The sequence below is a fragment of the Motacilla alba genome, chromosome 1A (assembly GCF_015832195.1).
Source record: "Motacilla alba alba isolate MOTALB_02 chromosome 1A, Motacilla_alba_V1.0_pri, whole genome shotgun sequence".
Classification (NCBI taxonomy): Eukaryota; Metazoa; Chordata; class Aves; order Passeriformes; family Motacillidae; genus Motacilla; species Motacilla alba.
In genome coordinates, this window is record NC_052031.1 from 41406453 (window position 1) to 41428269 (window position 21817).

Sequence of the window (21817 nt, forward strand, 5' to 3'; positions counted from 1 at the left end):
AACTTCAGATTTTCACACATCAATAGACATAAAAAACCTTCCTGTCTCTCCACAACATAAGGGCATACTGTGAGCAGCCCTATGTGAGCAGTAAATGTCAATTGGTGGATCTTTTACTAAATAACTAAAGCCACTTTATCTGTCCAGGAAATTGCAGAGGCTATTTTGTGAGGTAAGACATGCCCCACAGGTTCAGAAAGACAAAATGCAGGATCTTGTACAGAAGTATTTATTTCTGGGTTAATTTGCTGTTTTTATTTTAGGGAAGCTATGATGAAGACTGAGAACTCTATGACATATAAAAATATCATGGAAAAAACTGTTTGATATAGAATTTCAGAGTTGAGTCAGAATTCACTTGTTTGATTCAACATGCCAGATAAATTGAATGTAAAACAAAATACTGCATTTGCTAAAATAAATACTCATTAAAATGAATATAACTATAGATAGCTACAGTGCTTAGAAAAATAAATTGAGCTCAAACTGAAATAAATGTAGCACATTGAAAAAAGCTTGCAACTTTTACAGAACATGATAAATTGAACACTGCACTATTTAAAACTGATTGACAGGTAATGAACTATAAAATCTATACTGAAATGGAAATGACAGAGGAAGAATAGCACAAGGCATCAAAGCAATAGTCACAGAGCTAAAAGATGGGAAAATTTCTGAGACAACAACTCACTGAAATTAAGCAAATTAAAGAATGATGAAAAATCTTCGTGTTCTGATTGAATTAACCAGTTGCTGAGAGACAGAACAGCACCGTAATTTAACAGGACTCTTAAATGGTTTCTCCTGCTCCCAGCAAACATCCTCTACAGCTGAAAATGTGGCACCAGTAAACCACAAAACACATTCCTTCATATCCAGCCTGTCCCTGATTGTAGCAACATATCTTAAACATGTTATCAGTTTACTATCCAAGTATCAATATGACAAGTGCCTAATGAAGCAAACATCAGTTTTCTTCTGGACTTTCAATGCAGGACTAATTTGCTTTGCACCTCTTTTGAATTTGTTTCAAAGCAAATCTCCTGAACTATTTGATAAGCAAAATTCAGACAGTAATATTTACTTGTAACATTTTCTGGGAATCCAGAATGGTTTCTTTGGTTTCTTTTTCCCTAAGGGTTCCTATGGTTCCTCTCCTGCACAGAACATCACCTTTCAATATTTGTAGTTTGCATTCAGTGGACCACAATCCAAAGCAGCAGTCTCCAGCTCTAGTCTCATTAGCAGCCTCTAGCTAATCTGCGGAATATATCACTTCGAAAATGTTTTCCAATAAACACTGTGATAAGAACTCATTGAAATCATGTTAAAATTTGTTACTTAAAAGTGATCTGTACTCAGCTAAAAGTCTGAAGATTACTTTCCAAACCATTCATTTTATTACAACTCTCTGCTTTAAATCAAACAAGGAGCCACTTTTTTGTTTGATTGTTTTTTTTTCTGTCTAAGCAGGAAAAGTATCAATTTGAGAAAAGACCTACCTTCAAGAAAATCAAGGAACATATTTCAAAATTGATCAGTTCTTTAGGCACATTCTTAAAACATCCAATCTGCACACAAGTTGATTTTTACATGAACCATTCTACATCCTAATCCATTCTACATCCCAATATACTCCCTGTAGAGACAGTCAACAAGCAAACAGGAATTTTCCTGAAGTCTAAGCAACAACTGAAAGAATATGAAATATATTCTAGCTATTATATTAGAGGACTTTGATTTCAAGATTTCAGTGACTTTGACACCATTAGCCAGAAAGCTCTATTAGGTTGGATGTTAATAATCTTCATACTAGTTAGTCATTCAATTTTGCCTTGCATTGAGTTTGTTTAAACGGGTTTTCAGTATACAATTTATTCTTGCTTAGAAATCATCAATATATATCCACTGGTTTTTTTAGGGATGTACTATACAATTCCCGGGATTTCTCCCTGTTCATGAATATGCTCAAAGATTTAACCCTTAAGTTTGTCATAAATTAATGGAGAAATTTAGGTGCTCTGTATCTTCTTAACATAGTCTAAAAGTCTCACCCAAATAGGTACACTGACAATTTCAACTTATCAATCATCAAGAGGACTTTTTTAATCACAACCCTAGTGAATTTTTGCCTCTTATATCTCGCTATTTTCTGTTAAGGATTTTTAATGTTCTGTTCTTCAACTTAATGAAGAAGTAAATTTTAAATACCAAAGATCATGATATTCCTTCAAGAGGCACTCTAGATAACACCTGAATATAACAGATTCCCAGTTTTCCTGGCCCTTTTCACCCTGCACAGTATGTGGGTAGCATGAAAAGGAGCTACCTATCCCCATTGTTAAGCTCCTTTTCTCTATTTTTGAAATTCTGAAATTGTGAAACCATCTGGCTATATTCATCTCTGAATCAGATGGTATTTTTTTTTATTTCCTGTATGATTTAATTTTATATTTATTTGTCATGGAACACTCAGTATGATTGCATTTTATGTCACTCTCAGAGCATTTCCCCATTTCCATTCATCCTGCACACATTTAATGCTTTTAATGTCAGGCTTATGATAATTTTTCCACAAGTTTAAAGTTCAAACTAATCTCTACTGTGTTTAAAGTATTTAAGAAAAGTAACTATTTTGAATAATATATACTTCAAATAAGAAAAAAAAATACATTTTCTTCATAACATCTGCTTCAGCGTTAGTCATACTAATTTTTCTTTCAAGAATTTTAATGTATTTCTACTCAGATTATAAAGAGGGGAGTACATTTTCTTGAAGAATAGGACATGACTGTAAGTATGGTGAGAAAGAGTAAAATCCATCTTTCTGTCACTATGCAAGGGATTAGTTTTAACTACCTATGGTTTTTTCCTTGTCATTAGTAGCCTGAAAATACATGTGTCAAATAAACCACTGAATAAGGAGGAATGAAATGGAACAGATCTATTAAAAAGGTATAGTGAAGTGTGTTCACTGCTCTAGTGCACTGAGAAAATTTAGTTTGAATTAGTTTTACTACGCTATTTTGTTGGAATACTAAACACAAGACTGTAGGCGATTTGAAAAAGTAACTGAATAATGCACTGGGAAAAATTGCAGATCTATATGGACAGATCTCCATCTTCAAAACACTCCTCAGAATAATAAGTAACTGGATCTTCAGCTGCTAAAATCTCCAGGTAGAGATATTCCATCAATTACTGAAAAAATAAAGTTATTTTTATCACCATGTGAAATGTAAATTCCTGAAGTTTCTGTGTAACGAAAACTTCACAGTTAGATACAGATCTAAGAATATTGTCAAGAAATGTCAAAATTTGGAATAGCTGAAGTGTTCCTTCAGTGATACAATATATTAAGGCAGTCTGTACAATAGTTTTGTTCAGGAGTAATTTTGTCAAGGACAAAGTATGCGTCTGGTTAGTATAGGAAATTTATAACACAATACTCAAGGAAATCTGAAACATTTAAACTACTTCTAAAGGAAAAAAACAAAGGTATTAAACATATATACACAGCCACACAGCTAAACTACATTTTGATTTTGTACTCTCCAGTATGCAAGGTGAAATTCATCCTAAAGGAGTCACCATAAGAACAGTACACTACCTAAACATTAAGTGATAAAAATTTCAGAAAAAGAAAAAAAAGTCAAATTGGTACAGAGGTGATACCAAAGATATCTAAGAAAGACATTTTTCACAGACTAAGTCTGAGCTAGAATTGTGTGATATGGAACTGAACTGAAATATGCTACATGGAAATTCAGTTGTTTTTTTTTTTTTTTAACAAGCTTTTAAAAAAGAAAAGGAACAAAACCAAGCCTTGCTTATTCATCCAGCTTTAACAAAGAAACTCAAGATACAATGTTAGGATGGCACCTAAAATGCCAATTATTTGGGCTTTTCAATCAGAAATTGACAAAGATTTTGTTAAAGGAAGAAAGAAAGAAAGAAGGAAGATGAACTTCAGACTTTAATATAGGGGTAATGGAATGGTAAAAAAAAGAAGCTCTGATTTCCTATTGTTACTGTTCCATCAGTCATTAACTGCTAGAAAATTATCTAAACAGCATCACATAGGGAGCACGAGATGCAGCAGATGTAGAGAAATAGTGCTTTATATATTCTTAATTTTGCATGATTTATAAATAATGGCCTCTGGGATTATTATTTTCTCACAGTTAATGGCTTTGGGGCAAACTCCTCTGGATTGTCATTAATTGTCAAGAAATGCTGACCTCAGAGGTCATTCTTATGAAAGTGTTGCATAATGTATATAATAGTTATGTAAATTCTGAGTATTACTGCAATAAATATTCAAATTAGGTGCTTACAGAATGATTATAGGTTATTCTTGAGTAAATGCTTTGGCTGGATGTGGGAGGTGGGCAAAGGGAGGTTGTGTGAACACTTACACTCAATGGCAACCAAGCCTAGATGTTTTTATTCTCTGATGAGATGGATCTGGGTTTAAGGTTTGGTACTATCAAAAATAAAGGATACTTAGGCTGCAGGATAAACTCCAGTTTGGAGCTCTGCCCTTTATGGTATTTGGCTGTAATCAGAGGAATTTTGCATTGCACTGCAAAATAAATAGAATCTACTGCCAGATATTCTCAGTGTGTCACAAAGGCACATGTTCAGAATCAGAGCATTTTGTCTTGCTCATCCTCCTTAGATGTGGATGGCTAGTTCAGACACCTCCCTTAGGAGCATAACCATTATTGTCTCTAGTGAAAGCTATGCATCACCAAAGAGTATCCCTGAATTTTAAGCACTGAGCCTCTTTGAGTTTGCCAGTCAGACACTGATGGAGGAGGAAGTTTTCCCTCATGAATTTAGACAGCAAAGAAAGAGGTTGCTATCAAGTGTGTCTACTCTGAATTCAGAGTTCTGGATTCTGTACTGTGGTAGACACATAACTACCACTAGTTATAGTGGGCAGCTGTCACTCTTTTTGAAATTATTATGTCCGCAGTGTCCACTTTTTACAAAATAATGGCCACTAAATATAGAGAGCACATGTTGGAAATCAGTGTTCATGGATCATTTCCTTCCTCAGTATGAGAGGAATTCAAATTACTTTACCCTCTTTGTAAGTATTCTACCTTCTAGATTATAACATAGACAGGACTACAATCGATGTCCACAATTCCTATGGAAGGAGGAATCCTACTTCCTGCATAGGAAAAACCCCCAAGAAATGAGTTCCTAGAATTCAAATACTTAGCAAACTCTTCAAGCTTTTAGGTAGAACATTATTCATGAAAAGAAATGTTTGTTTATCTGATCCACAACCCAGGTTCTGTTATGGTTTCTATGTTCAATCAAACACAAAATAAAAAAGAAAATGCTCAAAAAGATCTCCCTATCTCAAAACCTAAATTATTTAAATGCTACTTCTGTGAAGAAAAATACTGTCCCTCTCTAAGATGTGGGGTGTCTGCTCATAATTTATCTGAAATGCAGTGAAGTTTGAGCAAAAACAATAACACTAACCTCTTACAATGATGCACTTCTGTAAAACATTAGACACTACTGAACATGACAATTGGGTCACTGCATAGGATTAGTTAGAACGCAACTGAATATCCAGTTCTTCAGGATTAGGGTAAAAATATCCAAATCACTAAATTACTTTGATAGGCACCAGAAACCTGTTTTATACATCAAATAACCCACTTCTAGATGACTTAGGGCCAGCTGTCCCAGCTGTGTGCCCTCCCAGCACCTTGTGCACCCCCAGGCTCCTCGCCAGTGGTGTGGAATGAGAGGCAGAAAAGGCCTCGACTCTGTGTGAGAACTGCTCAGCAATAACTAAAACATCCATGTGACATCAATGCCATAGTCACCAAAAATCCAAAACACAGCCCCATACTAGCTACTATGAAGATTAACTCTTAATCAGCCAAAATCATCATATTGTCCTAGATTTCAAAATTTATCCACAGTACACACTAAGAGGGATCAGCCTTAATTACTAGATTATTTGCTTTGCCAGAGTGAAATAACCAAAACTTTAATTGAATCAAACAAGATCTGTATTGATCTTGAGTTCCACAAAATAAAATAGGAAAATAAATGCATTTTTATTTAAACATTTTTAAATTAAAATAAGATTCAAAATTCAGTGTGATGTGTTTAATTGTTATAAATGTAAATCCTTGTAACATTGCCAAAAATTAATAAACCTTATTCATTATTTTATAATTATTGTGTAATCTGCCTAAATATACAGACAGCATGAATACAAAATACAACATATCAATGGAGGTATCTCATTACTAAAAACAATCTAGTACTGTTTTGTTTGAAAGACAAGGTTGTCTGCAAGAGCATAGCCCGTTGATTTATCTCTGGAATTGTAAATCGTGTCACAGAGTAAGAGTCACTCCATGAAAAAAAGCAGTAACAGCATTCCTCCCTTTCCTTCTGACAAATAATTTTCTGCAGCACCATAATTTTAAATGCATCATTGGAAATAATGTTTGATTGTCCCTTAAAATTCACCTCACACAAAAAAAAAAAATAGGAGAAAATAGGACTGGTGTCCTGTCTAACTAAACCATCTTGGAATTTTTGTGAAGAAAAAGCCTTGAATTGCCAGCAAGAAAACAGTTCATTCTCTTTAAAACACTTTTGCTTTTTCTTTATTCGATTTAGAGGATTGAGCAAGATCAACTGACGAGTAGTAGGGCAAGAAACATGGACAAGTTTTGAGAGGAGGTCTTGACTAGAAGTTAGTGATGTCAGATATTACAGAAGTTAACAAGCTTGAAGGGTTAGGGATTGTGTAGATTTATGCAGATGTAAAGGAATCAAGTTACTGATTGAATCACAGGGCAGGTAGGAAGGAGGAAAGATCTCTACAATCATGTTAATCCTGAAGAAGACTTAAAACTTCAAGCTCTTTGGGACAGAATACAACAGAGAGTTCTGGGCTTATAAATCTGTCTTATAAACACAACATTTTAATATAAATCCTTGTCTCTCATGCAGAAGTCATCCATTTTGGTTTTTGACATGAGACAGGAGTTTTTTTCTGTTGGATTAGATTTCTTCCAGTTTGGCATTTTGAATCCATTTACAAAAGGATGAAAAAGCACTAATACTAGTACAAGAAAAAGAGAAGGCACTTGCAGATGGAGGTGGAATTGCACTGGGGAGTGAAAGTAGGAAGCAGCTCAGGCTGGTTCAGACTGTGTTACAAGTAATACTAACTAGCTAGTAAAGATACTGTCTAATTGAAGACAAAGTCTGCCTCTCCTGGCTCCTCAGTCTTAAAAAGTTGCCAGCAAGGCTTTCCTAAAAGCCCCTGAAACCCTCTGACAGGTTTTCTCTCTGGCTGAAAACAAAACTGAAATGCACATTTAACTGAAGTGAGAATTTTAACATTGACTGGTGATATGGTTTTAAACCTCAGTCAGTACCTGTGAGTGCATGAAAAAGAGGGGTAGATAGACCAGACAATTCTGGTAAAATCTTGGTGCTGAACACATGCAAGGATGGTGGAACAAGGCTGCCACGTAAATAATGCATCACACAACCCTGTAACTTTTTTTACAGACTGATATCATCAATATATTAGGTATATTTAATAATTCTTTATTTTTCAAATTCAATTCAAAAATTCGATTTTCTGCCATGAGTGCTGGAAACAATAAATATTTTACTGCATGACTCATGCTGTCTGGAACAAATTTTAATGATTTATATATTAATGCTGCAATTTGAGCACTAAAGTTGTGATTAATAGAATTGCATTTTAACAAAGGAAAAAAGGGTCTATAAGAGAAGAATATAATGTTTATAATTACAATGACAGTGGCATGATAATGATATTGTATCATCAAACATTTTCTAATAATAGAAATGTAGAGAAAATATGTTTTATGGAAGTAGAGCTGAACCACTTTTGAAAAATCATACTTGATGCACTACACAGTAACAAATGTATTAATATTGTCACTGCAATAAAAAGGAGGAACAAATATCTGCACTAAGTACATAGAAGGGCTACTGGCTAAACAAAACACAAATTTTTAGGGCATAATTGAACTATACAGTAATTATTTCAAGATTATCAAATATTTAATATGTTTAAAACTTTTTTTTTGTTTTCAGTGTGAAAACCCAAACCATTAAACCTGATTGTTTCCACTTTTTTTTCATTCAGCCAATGAACCAAAAAAATCAATTAGTTGCACAGCCTTGTTTTGATGGTACTTTTCTTACTTGACTAGTCTCAAGGAGAGTAAACAGCATAATGATCCAAAGAGTATTCTACTATCTAAGCCAAATAAAAGTTCTACAACTAAATATATTAACATATACAGAGAACTCTTACTTCAGACTGGTATCTTCTGAAGATAGTTAATTATGTATATAGGACTATGGATCAACCATAATTAATTTTCTTTTCATCACTTCTAGATACTTTGAAAAGTTCAAACACGAATCAAAGTATATTCCATCTCCAGATTAGAGAAATAATGCAGATTACATTTCCAGAACTTCAATGAAGTATTGTCCTAGGGTGACTTTATGATGCTTGTATCCCCAGCTATCTGTTCTGTTTATGCTGGATATTACATTCTGTGCCTTCAAGACTGGCTCTGAAAAGCTAAGTTTTGTTTTATCAGCCTCCTTGCTCCCCCGCAGTCGGCGGGACACAGACGGGGCAGTACATAGGGCTGCTATTGCTTTTTGCTCTTGCTTTCTCTTTGCTCTTGCTCCTGCTTTTGCTCTTGCTTTTGCTTGTTAATTAGTTTAGCTAGGCAGTCCAAATTTTCCCTGGACTGTTTTTCTTTCCCTTTTCTTGGAACCACTCGAACCTGCTCTGGACTGGGACCTGAGAAACACCGAGAGTTTGCACCCTGTGGCCTGCGGCAGCTATTCCCAGCACTGGAGGGACTGACAGCAGAGCGACCACTCCCAAGAGAGACTTTCTGAATTTGTCATATTTTTCAGAGCGGTGAAAGAGTTTTGTCATCTGGTATTGTTCATTTTGTGTGCTGGGAGGTGCTGTGCCTGTTAAATAAACAGGTTCTTTCCACTTCTCTCCTAGGAATCCTTCCCAAACCAGTTGGGAGAGGGGCTGTGTGGGTTTGCTTTCTGGAGGAGCCACCTTTGGAGGTTTTCTCCCAAATTTGCCCTAAACCAGGACAAGTATCCATACAATTTATTGGTTGTACTGAAGAAAAATAGAGTCATAGAAATGAGATTTGAAGTATTTTATCATTTAGATCTAAAAGACTTCTCAGGTGGGAATTGTGACTTGAGATTTGTGCAAGACATCCTTGAGGTTTAGTTAGTTGTGACCCAAGTAGAAGTGCTTCTCTAATGTGTCCTGGTTTACTCTTTACTTTGTGATTTGGTATCAGTTCTATTGCTGTGAGGGAGTTTGGAGCAGAGTACACACACAAAGACAAAGGCACACTCTTTGAGTCCCAATTTACTTAGCCTATAAATAATTTAACGGTAATTTACTTAATAGCAAAAGATAGTGCTTTTAATTTTACTAATGAGTCTGCAGTAATAAAATATGTTTGATAGCAAATTAAATGCAAGGGTTTTTTTTAATCTAAAGAAGGTGACAGAGATCCTGCTACAAATAAGTAGCGACATTGCTTTTACAGTCATTAGAAAAGTTAAGAAGCAAGAACTAGACTTACTATACTAGAGTTTACCAACTATAAGGCAGGTATTTGCATATTGTTCAAATTAGTATTCACATGAAATAACTGTAGAACAAATTTTGTATTTTAAAGAACTATAAAGAAGATCACAAAGAATTCTTGTTAAATTTAACCATAAACTGTGTAGCCATTTTTCTCAAGAACAGGCCATGATTAACTGCTTTGGTCTTAACAGAGGGTAACAATAACTGAAGATAATTTTTCCTCCCTCCTAGAGTACAATGCTTATTAAAAGCAGTGTATTTTTTTCCATATTAACAAACATAGCTTAAAATCACTGTAAAAATGTACTGAACATTAAATGCATGTAAACAGCTACTTCATTAGTGAAGCAGGTTAAAGGCAGAACCATTTTTGTCTCTAACTAAGCTGTTCAGACACAATGCCCACTCATCATTAGCATATCAGTTTCTGATACCTTAAGGTCCTGACTGTTTCTACGCAGCTGAGCTCAATGCTTGGTGAAGCAAATCAAACTCTAAGATTTTTCATAGATATTTAACACTCATTTTACCCATTTGACAATATTAAAGCAATACATACACCAAACACCATACTCATAGATGGTGTAAACAAACATCTTTTCTGTGTTGCTCTATAAAATAAAAGAATCATCAATCCTGTAAGCCTAAAGTTACATTTACTAGCTAACCTCTGACTTCCTGAGAAAGAAAAAGCTCTTGAAACCACATGTGTATGTGTATATATAGATACACACATACATACAAACAGACATATATTGTTTTAACAGTACAATATGACTCCTAAGGTCTCCAAGACACTACCTGTGGGTATTTTTTGGGGGAAAAAAATGATCCTCTGTTGTGCTCTATGAAAAACATCCTGTTCATGGCCTTTTTTTTGTACACATATTAATTTGTATTTAAAAAGTATTACTATTTTTTTGCAATTCTTACAAATACTTATATCAAATTTCACTCAATCAGAGGATTTTTCATATTTTTACTTTTCTTCTCCTTTTTACTTCTCCTCCAGTCTAAGGCAGAAATCTTGACATAACAATGTAAATTATTTTTTGGTAACTTGACTGAAAAAATTGATACCACACTCATTGCCTCATTTATTCAGATCCTGCAGAACTTTAAGTGCATACCACCACCAAAATTAGAGATCACTTGCTGACTCATTCTTGAAATTACAAAGTAACTTCAGTAAAGTGAACAAAAGCAACACAGTCTTTAATTTTTTTTTGCTTGAAAAAATAAATGGTGGCTGTTAGCTCCACATTGTAACTTCTTTTCATTATTAACACACAGATTTTAAGTATTTTGGATTATTTAACAAAATATGTCAAAAAGAAGACTTTTGCCATCTTGCATTTTCAATTATCCTGAAAGATTGGCATCATAAGCATCAGGACACAGGGAGTTTGCTGTCAAAAACAGACTCAGATTTTTCAAGTATTGCTAAGCTCATAGTCTGAGCTTCAACACAGAACATTTATCAAATCATCCTGCCACACTTGACTTTTCCCAGCAGAAATCTTTAACATGATTAAAATTATAAAAAAGCCAATAAAGAAAAAAAAGAGTCAACCAAACGCATGTTTCTCTCCCAGCTGATATTTTTGCCTCATGATCTACATTTTGCAAACATAGGTTTGTTAAACTTGCCAAGTGATGGATGAATTACTCAACATCTTTAATGCACATATGGCCAAAGAGATGAAAAAAGAGGAGGCAAAAGCATTTGATTTTAAAACATGAATATTTACAACAATCTCTATTTGAATGTATTGCATTTTAATTCAGAGCTTCCTACACTTCGCACAATATATTATCCTTTACCTAAGCTTGTCATTCTTTTTTAAAAATGCTCTCTTAAACCAACCAAAAAAGTTGAGACAAAGCTAAGATGAATGAGGTCATCACTCACATTTCTTTATTTTTTTTAAATTTGGTAAATATACCTGTTGTTACCATTTAAAAAATTTAATTAATGTATACCCATTCACTTAGTTGGACTTTTTAAAGTATCCTAATTTGTATACATTAAAAAGTTACCATTGAGGATAAAACTGTCAGCTCATAATCACATTGTTTCTGTAATAGAAGTATTTTCTATCTCGCATGTCAACACAGTCAATGAAAAATGTTGCCAGACATCCCAAATTAATGCCTTCTTGTATGTTGCCTCCTTTTAAATAAAACACAGACTACATCAAGCAAATAATTCAAATGTTTGAGGATTCCAAACAGATATGGCAGGAGAAACTCAAGAAAAGTTACAAAGCTTCTTTCTATCCTGTCACTTGCAGTTACTCACTGGACTTAGTCATTGCCACGTTACATCAAAATAACTTCAGAAGCAGCCCATATGCTTCATTGCAAAGCAGAAAGATGGAAAAGGTTTCCCAGTTTGTTGGGTTTTTCAATACTCAAGTTCCAGGTGTACCAGCAGGAGCCACAAGTACTGATTTACAAATGTGCCACCAAGACTAGCAAAGACATTTGGGAGTTACCGGCTTTGTGCTGATAGCCATGTGCAGGCTGGAGGCGGCACTTGTTTCTCCCTTCTGCTTGCCTAAACCTCCCATTCCTGCAAAGGTGCATTTTCAGTTTTAATGTTTCCTTGCTCTCCTGGCATTGCTCAGCCTACTTTCCTCACCATCACAAAAGAGGCCCCTCTCACACCACAGCCGTGCTGACCCATCAGAGCGCCCAATACATCCCTGCCTTGGCCTTGATCGCATCTATGGGACAGGTACAGCCAGTCTCAATGTCACTGGAGGTTCCTCAACATTGGCAAATCAATTAATCTGAAGTTACTTTTGTGTACGATAGTTAATTAATACCAAACATACAACTAGTAACTGGCTGGTAAATTCAGGTCAGTGATTGCATTATTATTGTTATTCATGCATTCAAGGTACCTGATCACGTGAAGACAGTCAACCACGCCCTCATGCAGGGTTGCTGTTTTTCCTTGGGCCGGTGCTGCCAGGCTACCTCTTGCTCCAGGAGCGTCTCCTCCACGGTGCCGTCCGGTATCACCCTCAGCCCACCTTCCACCCAAGCCCGGATGTCGTAATATAAAAATGCCTCACCACCGAATGAAGAGCAGGTAGGCTTCTTGCGTGCTTAATCCAGAGAGGTTTATTGAGGGAGGAAATGGAGAGGAACAGCGACACAAGCTTCCCAGAAGAGGAACAGAGGCAAAAAAGCCCCGACCCTGGGAGGGGTCCGGCTATATAAACTCAGGGAGGTGGGCGGGGTTTGGGGAGGAGCTAGGGCGGGGTAACACAACATGAACCAATAGGAAGAGGAGGTGGGAGTGGTTCCACCCTTGGGACCAATGGGGAACAGGGAACCAAGGAACCTTCTAGAACAGGGGAGTGGGGAGTGGGTGACTGACACGGTGATTGACACGGTGATTGACATGGGAGCTTGTGTAACACACATGTTGTCTCCCAAGGCATTCCCAAACTTTCTTCTTTCAGGCTGCCTCCCACACCCTCAGGCAACAGATCAAATACAGGAAAAGGGAAGGTGCTGCCATATTGAAGCAGTTTGCCCTTCAGCACTGTCACCAGTATGTTCTAGACACCTTCATATATAGGAGATTTGAAAAAAAGATTCTTAGCATTGTACAAATGTGTGATGTTAGAAAAAGAAATGAAAATAATTCTCTCTGTTAAATATTTCTCTGTGGTAAATTTTAAAATAATTTGCAGCAAACTTATGTGGTCTTTGCAGGACAGATTTTTTTTTTTTTTTTCAGATTTCTTTTACCACAGAGCTTTGAAAGCCTGGGACCTCTCCAAGATTTATTTGTGCAGTCTACCAGAGTCTACATGTCCCTAGACAAGGACTACCATCTGTCCTTCACTGTATTCAAAAGTTACCCTGGTGGATTAATCTTGCCTGGCTGTCAAGTGCCCACCAAACTGCTCTTACATACCTCCTCAATGGGACTAGAGATTAAAAATCCACATGTGGGTCAAGATAAAGGAAGTTTAATAGGGAAAGGGAGGGAGGAAGGGAAGGAGGGAGGGAAGAAAAGGCTGAAGCAAAGCAAAACCAAAGGAGATTTATTCTCGACCTCCTATCAGGCAGCAATGTCCAGCCAGTTCCTAGGAGGTAGGATCTCAGTATGCATAGTGTTTACTCTGGAAGACAGAGAGAATATTTCTTTGCACGTCCAGTTTAGTACATAGTGATACCAAGAGGAGCTGTGTTTCACTAGGAGCACCTTCTGAAGTGGCTTTAACTCCCTCATGACGTGCTAGTATTTTTTTTTCTGTTAGGGTAGTGGGCTTCAAAATATTCATGCCTGATACTGAAGGAATTGAAAATACATCTTGTGTACCTCTTCCTTTGACAAAATGCCCTAGTGCCCTGAAGTCCCTTTCAATTTTCCTGTGGCTTCATCCTTCAATCTCATCACTACCAACTTGGATAACTAATAGAGAGTAATAGTCAGAGGGCCATATCAGATCAGAGAGTTTCCTAATAAAGTCCCATGACCAGGCCTCAAGGAGGCAGAAAACTTTTCTGTGGATGTGTCCTCTCAGTATGTTGTACCCCTCTGAAGGGAGTTGCCTATGATGATGACCCTTCTTTTTTGCTTTGTAAAGCTAGTTGCAACACATGGGGTTGGCTGACTCACCCTAGGCAACCTCCAAGATGGTCTTTCTCCTACTTTATCATTTTCCTGGCTTCCAGTTTCCAAATCCTCATTGGGCAGCCAGTGTGGAAAGGGAGACCAAGAGGGGATTTGTCTGCTACCCCAAGCAGGGACTTGCCTCTACTCTTCCCTGTCTCTTAGGTCCCCTCCTGCCTGTGAGCTAGAGCATAGGGGATGCTCTGTTTCCCGAGATGCCGTGGGCTGCTACCTTGCCTCAGGGTTTGTACAGAGCAGCTCCAGCAGTCAATCCTCCTCAGATGCCTTCGTACTCCTTAATCTGTCCACTTCCCCATGAAGTTGTATCACCAGGCTGAGTAGACCATCTGCCTGCTCACACTTCACACAGGTATTGTCCCTCCTGCCTTTTGATATCAAATATATATGTAAGAAATATTATATACATAAGAAATAATTGTATACTGAAGAATATCCAAGAATGGACAAGAACCAACTGAACCAACTGTGCTAGAACATCAGAATTCAAATCTTCCATGGGCTTCCATGGGAGCAGGGAGCACAGTGACTAGTCTTTCTGAGAACAGTGTTATGCCACAAAGGGAACTTGACCTTCTGAACTGACCCTCTCAATCTAGGGGAAGCATCTCTGGGACATGGCATTAGGAATCATGAACAGCAAAAATCACCACCAGTGGCAGAAGCCAGCTGCTCACTTATCGATTAAAAGCCTGATGCTAGAGAGGATCAAAAGCACTATTTAAGAACATTTATTTCTTGAAATCTTTATATACTTTGAAACAAGTAAGCAAAACTTTGTCTTCTTTGAATTGCCCAAAGATAGGACAGGAAACATTGGATAAAAATAAGCAGCACAGATCAGGAATCATTTGGTCTGACTGAAGGAAATAAGCAGGTTAAGGATTTTATGAACATATACATCTACCATGTAATTGCTGACAAATTACTTAATTCAGACCATTGGATTTATGTTCCACTAATTTCTTTTCCTTGGGGAAATACTCAGTAAATGTAACACATTATTTATGGAAAACAATTAAATTGTTTAGAGTAAAAACCAAAATATTGCTATTTTGGTTGATTGTTTGGAAATAGTCTTGCTTACAAATTCAAATAGCATTAATCCATGGGTGACATTTGTAAACAATAGTCACTGTTAAGCATTCAAAATAATCATTAGCACTGTTGTGTGGTTTCACGTATAAATAGAATAAAAAGAATGGTGACTTTTCAGCATTTTGTGGAAGAGTAACATTTTATTTATGCCTCCTAAGGACATTTAAAGCTGCATATCACACAATTTAGTCATTAATCAAAGGACACGATTTGTTTTTATTTCTTAGTAAGACATTTCCTGCTCATTAGCAATACAGCACTGAATTATTCTTAGATCATTGTTTCTGTTTACTGAAAGAGATATAAAGGTTACGTCTAACAAATTCCTCTTTAAACTGAGGACAGTAATTTAGTGGTACATGGGACAGATGTAGAAAAGACAAATAATTAGAGCTAGTGACATTGAAACCCAACTGCATAAGCCCTCTTTACTTCAAAGAAACTGAATGTCACTAGAGTAAGGGAGGGAAAAGAAGATGGCAGTCTGCCAAGGCAAGTTTCTGCTGGGTGACAGTGTGAATTCCAAACTAGGAAAATGCTTGTCATTTAAGCAAATTCGACAACGTATTTTTTTTCATTTTTGTCAATATGGTGTAAATTTGACAATATAATCAGGTTAAAAAGGTATCCCTCAGTAAGGTATGCATGTGTCATTTTAGGGGCCATAGCCATTCTCACATTTTTAAAAGAGTTTTCCTGGTTCATAAGCTCAAAAGCTGATATAAAATATTTATATATTTTGGAAAGCAACTTGAACTTTGTTTCTTCTGCAAGTATTTTGAAAGGGAAATGTTGTGCTTCGATTTTATTTTTTTTTAACACTGAGGTTTCTAAGTCTGTTAGAATTGTCTCTTTTTCAGAGTATTTTATGTCTAAAAGTGTATTGGTGGGGAATGCTGCATTAGTGAGACTGCTACCATCTACAACTTCTTCAGAAGCAGCAAGAAAGAAGTCCCAACCCAGAGAGTTCTTCCTCTCCCTTCTCAGCAGACCAAGAAATGCATGGAGCTGAACAGGATCAACACCTACAGAAAGAAGTTTTCTTTTATTAAATAGTAATATTATTAAACAATTAAATAATATTTATTCTTACTATCAAGAGATTTTAAGAAATATCAACTTCATTACACTGTGTTTGACTAGATTAAGGCAACAGAAGGTGCAAAGCCAAAAACCCTTGTGCTTAATAATATTTTTCTCAAAGAAATAAATTAAACTGATTGTTTGGCTTTAGATTTCCCTGGAAAATAGGGACAATTTCTTCCAATTTTGTTACATTTTTCCTTTGGTCCGCTGCACTTTCGATTTCATTGGACCTTAAAAATATTGTATACAGAAATAGAATAAAAAGGAAGAATCTTTCTGTATTATAAAGAGAAATTTTTTCACTTTTACTGTTTTTTCATATTTTTTTTCTGGTTTTTATATGGTATTCAAATCAATCCTATGATGCCCATGACATAACAAAGCAATGTATCAAAGCTTTCAAAGTGACAATTTTATGCTCATATTTACTGAAATATCAAGAACAGCTTAGAAATTAGTCCATTTTTCTTCTTAACTCTGTTGCATATATAGTCATCTAATAATATTATAAGATTATGCTCAATCTGCCTATTTCACTAATCAGCCAGCACATTTTTGAGTGTTGCTTATTTTAGTATTTGAGAACATGCATATTTTACCAATTCAGTTACATATTTCACCAATCCAATTGGATATTGCATGGATCCACCTGCATGTAAAAATCCAGGTAGATGTAGAGCTGATTAGCCTGTAGTAATATTTTAAGGGCTTTATTTAATCAGTATTTTAAGGGCTTTTTTTTTCCTTCAAGTATTATTTACATAAAAAATGCTCTGGGTTTGGACAATTTGTCTCATCCCAACTGCTGCAGAAGTTATCCCTACACATCCTAGGGTGGTCAAGTTGGGTTGGAAGGGACCTTAAAGAGCACATAATTCCAACAATTTCAGTAGCCCAGGTTGCTCAGAGCTCCATCCAACCTGGCCTTGAACACTTCCGGGGATGGGGCATCCAAAACTTCTTCAGAAAACCTATTCCACAAACCTTACAGCAGAGAACTTCTTCCGAATAACTAATCTAAACCTATGCTCTTTCAGTTTGAAGCCATTCTCCTTTGTCCTCACTACAGCGTTTTGTAAATAGTATCTATCTTCCTTGTAGGGTCTCCTCAGGTACTGGAAGGTCACCAGTAGGTCATCCTGAAACCTTCACTATTCCAGGCTGAGCAAGCCAAATTTTCTTAGCCTTTCCTCAGCCTTTCTTAGCCTTTCCTTTCTTAGCTCTACTCCTTGGTATATGTCTCTGGTAGTGTGAGGCTGTCAGTACTGTGCTGTCAAACCTTTGGTGTGTATGATAATTAGTATAAAGGCATCTCAGGGAAATATTTTCTAATTTTTTTATGAAGGCAGTCTAGCCAATCTGAGCCTAAATTACCAAATAGCAGACCACTAACTGAAAAGGTGAAGAACTGAATCAGTTCTGATACTTGTAAAGGAAGAAAGAAAGCAGAAAGAGACTGAGAAATCTGCACAAATTCTCTTAAATAGGATCGCAAACGTTTACTTTTCTTAGGCAGCTTATGTACAGGAAACACTTGGAGATTGCCAAAATGAGAAAGACAGAGGTCAACCACATATTCCCCATCAAACACATTAACAAGAAGGAACTGAAAAGTTTTGAAAAGGCCAACATAATGACGCTGCCCACTGGCTTCTCCTATGAAGGGACAGGATTTTGAGAGTCATTATGCTTTATTGTCTGTACTGCTGTCCTACCAAAGCTGGGAGGAGAGAGGAAAATACAGGCCAAAGACAAAGATGAGGAGAGAGAAGGAACCTCTGTCCAATGAAGGATAAAGAGAACTTCTTGCCTGGAAGAGCAAGGGACTGGAGTACAAAAGGCCAAGGTGACAGTTTGATTTAGATATTGATACACAGCTAGCAACAAAAAGAGATACCAGTACTTGTAGGGATACAATAGAATGGAGATGGTATATAAAGTAATCTTACCCCTAAGGAGTTGCAGCTGGGCTAATTATCAAAATGAGGAGAAGGCCTAACTTCAACAAGCCACAGCTGTAACTAGTAAGAACAATAGGAGCTATAAAAGAGTGGGCTGGCTTGTCAAGAGGCCACGCCTTAAAGCAAGAAGGGAACTGGAGTCAGTCTTTTACCTGGTGAGAGAGAGGAAGGCTGTGCTCAGAGGAGCTGCTCACCAGAAAACACCAAATAGGTATGAAACCTTTGTAAGAAAGAGATGATAGCATAAAATTCCTGTTAAATATATGCATATATGACAAGAAGTGCTAGGTATGTTTCTAAAAGATACAAGGTGGCAAATCTCTGAAGGCTAATAGCACAGGCAAACAGGAGCAATGTGTTGGAAAATTCAGAATGATTTTTTTTCTGTGTAAATACTTGGGTGTTTGAATTCTAAATATTTCTGGTCACGTGTGAAAAGAAGGGTCATTAAAAACCATGCAAGTGTGTAGTTGCTGTACAGCACTAATCACTGTAGTTTTTACAGAAATTACATTTTTTGGTGCTGCATTTTAGTTCATAGTCCTTGAATTATACATCTGGCATCCCACTTTCCTATGGAATATTCCATGGGAATATATTTTGGAAATATGTGGAAATAGCTGCATTTTATTTATACCAGTGCTGAACTGCTACACTATATTAGTTATATCTGAATAGCAAACAGCTATCACACTTTCACTTACCCACACATGTAAATATGTATATTTCTGTAAAAATAAATGCACAGGGAGTTTTGGCTTTTGTTCAGTTTATTCCTCTTTTCTTGACAGTGTTTGTGTTTTCATACTACTTTGGTCTGAGTTCAATAATTCATTACCTGCATCCATTACAAAAGGAATATTTCTGTTAGGTTTGTTATTCAGCACAAAAAAAATCCTGTGAGAAACAGTAAGCTAAAGTATAATCTATTCTCTATAACACTGAAATGAGTGATAAGCAAGTTACTTAAAACTCTACATGAATAAAGTACTGGAAACAGGCCCTAAGGGGAAGCTAAGGTTTATTGGTTATATGTATAATAGTGATACATTTCCTGACACACAGCATTCAAAAGAATAGATTCAATGATGAGTTTTTCTAAAGTGCTAGATTAGTTTGAGCTAAGCAAAAGTTGGTATATTTTTATGACCCTTACTATTTCTTATGGGAAAAAATTCTGCCTTGGAGCTAAGTATTAATCTATGCTCATAGTAACCATCAAACCTGTAAACAAAAAGCAAAGTGAATGGAGACTTAAAAAACCCCATGTCCTTAGTTTCTTTCCACTCTAACTATTATCAAATAATATCCTATAATTTTAATAAATATATTATGAAATTAATTGTTTTTCAAATTATTCTTTGGTGACAAGGATCACCACAGCACTAGATATAATGGAAACTAAGAAAATATAATTTATTTTAAATTTTACTATTGGGTTTTATAGAAAGAAATCTTTCCTTCAAAAAGATTGACTATTAAGTAACTGATCAAAGGCTCCTATTTAACATAAAGCTTCCATTACTCTGGACTTTGAATTTATGCATGTCACACATGTAAATATGTCTCTACCCTAATAATTTAATCTTTAAGTCTTGTTCTATAAAGATACCTCTCTCATACTTTTTTCCCCTACTGTAAGAAAAAATAATAAAAAGCCAAGATTTTTTCACATAAATTGTGATTTCATATAAAGTGTGATTTCATTAACAAAAACTTTATATATATAAGCTTATACTGTTTCAGCATTTGGCTAGTTGAAGTTAATGGAAAAATTCTACTGAGTACAGAAGTGGAAAGGAAATCTTCAAAATATGTTTGAATTCCCCAAATTCTTTCTAAAAATCTAATCTTTAAGTTTTTTGCTAAAAGTACAGGTTTATAATGAATGAATTAAAGAAGTAAAAATATTTGCTGCTTTAAGCTTTAGCAGAATTTATTCAGTAGTCATATTACACTGGTGATAAAATAAAACTTGTCATTTCACTTTTAAATTATGTGATAAACTGTATTAACTTAAAGTTTCAATTCATAGTCATAGAATATCCTGAGTTGGAAGGGATCCATCAAGTTCAGAGTCCAACTCCTGGTCTGCGCAGGACACCCTGAAAATCACACCATGTGCCTGAGGGTGTTGCCAAATGTTTCTTTGAACTCTGTCAGGCTTGGTGCTGTGACCACTTCCCTGGGGAGCCTCTTCCAGTGCCCAATCATCCTCTGGACAAAAAAAAAAAAAAAAAAAAAGATATTTAACATAAATTGCCCCTGACTCAGCTTCATATTATTCTAGGGATTATTATCCTCTCTTAAAAGTTAAATTTTCCTTCAAATATGAATGATTTTGTTAGCATCACCAGGTATAAGTGAAAACTGAGATTACAATATGAGAAACTCAATTAGGAGACAATTTTAAATTACCACTGTACAAGCAAGATATAGTCCCCATTTACTTTTCATTTATGTGCAAAGTCAGTAAATGAAGGACTGTTATTAAAGATGATTCCAAAATGTGATATTATCTCTGTCTCAGCAAGAAACGCTAGAACCAAGAAAACTCACGTGTTTTGACATTAAAAAAGCTGCTGAATTGAATGTGTCCCACTATTTCATCTATTTTGACTGCATGTAGTATACTAATCCACTTTTGTTTACAGATGAAAATAATTCTTACTTATATTAAACCTTCTAAGCCCCAATGCTAGCAGTCTGCTTGTAAATAACCTTTTTTTTCCCATGTTTCCATCTGAACCAGCCAGTATGGTTCCCAAAAAATTTTATAGATAAAGGAGACACAATATGTAGGCATCACCTCAAAAAATCATAAGTGTTTTCCTCTTATTACAGATGAGGTATCAGTGAAGGCCTTTTACAGGTACTGCACAGCAGCATCACAAACTTCCTTTATTATTTTCTGAAAATGAGTCTGTGATAGAAAGAAGTCCAAAATGTGTTGTCAACTTCAGTACCCTTACAATTCCCCTAGACCACTAAGGTAGGGCCATTTTGACCATTTCAAACCATTATGGGTTGAAAAACACACTGTATAAAGAAAGTCCAAGAGAAGCAAGCCAAAGTAGTCATAGTACCTCCCAGCTGCTATGGAAAGCAAGCCAACTTCCAGGTTTAGCATGGAATATCAAAATTTTGCTCCAGATTTAACTCCCCTTCCTCTCTCTCTGCAACATGTTTTCTTCAAGATGCTACCAATAATAGCTCCACACACATTATGCAAATATTCCAATATTAGCAACAAAAACACAGTGTGAAGAACCATCAGTAAGATTTCTTGAACAGTCACTGAAAGAGAGAATCAATCTTACCCTGTGATAA

The 21817-nt window shown here is 35.9% G+C and overlaps 1 long non-coding RNA gene across 1 annotated transcript in view; it reads right to left on the reverse strand.

Moving 5' to 3' along the window:
* LOC119708329 overlaps positions 1-12730 on the reverse strand; it is a 30675-nt gene extending 17945 nt beyond the window's left edge. The window contains exon 1 of the long non-coding RNA XR_005259052.1: positions 12595-12730. This is a non-coding gene — a long non-coding RNA (uncharacterized LOC119708329). The remainder of the gene's footprint in view (positions 1-12594) is intronic.
* Between the last annotated feature and the right edge of the window lie 9087 nt (positions 12731-21817).